Genomic DNA, 1,510 nt, shown 5'->3' with positions numbered 1-1,510 from the left:
ACTCTCACATATATCCAAATTAACCACAGCTCTCGACCCGGCAATCCGGACACTTTAAAAATTAAGCATCATTATATAAATATAAATTAGTTAGTTAAAAAGTTGAACTTATATTGTAAAAATGTCACGCGTTTATCAAATTTTGGGTTGAATTTAAAATATAAATTGTTATTAGCCTAGTTGGTTAAAAGGTTGTACTTGTTTTGTTAGGTTGCAAGTTTGAACCATACCTATAACATTTTTAATTTTATTTTTAACCGTTTTAAGTTTATGGGCGGGTCAACCCATAATCCGACCCAAGTATCCATTTACTCTCACATATATCCAAATTAACCACAGCTCTCGATCCGGCAATCGGGACACTTTAAAAATTAAGCATGATTATATATATATATAGATAAGAAGACAAAGAAATAATCAAGAAACTGTCTTTCTTAAGAACCAGATAAGACCTGAGAGATCTTGACATTTTCTTGAACTACATAATCATCAAAGCAGACATATTCGAATGATTCCTGGTTGAAAAGGCATGGAGTTTGAAGGGTATAACTAATATCTGAGTTCTTTGGTAATTTCTGCCTCTTCTTCCACTTTCTGTAGAAGGTTCTTAACTTGACCTCTCAATATAGACTATCCGGACCCAAGAGTTTTCATCTTAGAAATCCCAGAAGAATGAGTTTTCAAGCTTCCGGTTTCAAGACCAACGATGGGAGAATCATTTGATATGTCTATCAGGGCAGATCGATCTGGTAGGATTATATAAGAAAAGAAGTGGAATAGAGTTAGTGGAGATGAAAGGGAAAACAAGAAACGATTCAAGAAGTTCAAATGTAATCATTACTTACTTGAATTAGTCAATAGGTTGGTGTTGCTTGCTGTAGATGATGGGACGGTTGATGATGGAGTATCCATGGCAACTGTTGAAAGGAAATTGCTAGAAGAAAGGAAATTACAAAACCTGCACAGTAAGAAAGAAAGATCGGAAGATTAGAGAAATGGATTGATTTATTGAAAGTACAAATGCCAAGGTTTATAGGGCGGCCAGAGGAGAATTCAAATGATAATTTTCCAAGTTCTTGAACGGCGGTAAAAAACTAGTCGGTTGCTAGTTTTAAAGTTTAACTTTAAACACTATTAGGATTGTTTTGTAACTCTAGAATTGGAATTGGAATTGGAATTGGAATTGGAATTGGAATTGGAATTGGAATTGGAATTGGAATTGGAATTGGAATTGGAATTGGAATTGGAATTGGAATTGGAATTGGAATTGGAATTGGAATTGGAATTGGAATTGGAATTGGAATTGGAATTGGAATTGGAATTGGAATTGGAATTGGAATTGGAATTGGAATTGGAATTGGAATTGGAATTGGAATTGGAATTGGAATTGGAATTGGAATTGGAATTGGAATTGGAATTGGAATTGGAATTGGAATTGGAATTGGAATTGGAATTGGAATTGGAATTGGAATTGGAATTGGAATTGGAATTGGAATTGGAATTGGAATTG

Source organism: Impatiens glandulifera, unplaced genomic scaffold (assembly GCF_907164915.1).
Source record: "Impatiens glandulifera unplaced genomic scaffold, dImpGla2.1, whole genome shotgun sequence".
NCBI classification, from domain to species: Eukaryota; Viridiplantae; Streptophyta; class Magnoliopsida; order Ericales; family Balsaminaceae; genus Impatiens; species Impatiens glandulifera.
This window is presented reverse-complemented; position numbering follows the sequence as displayed.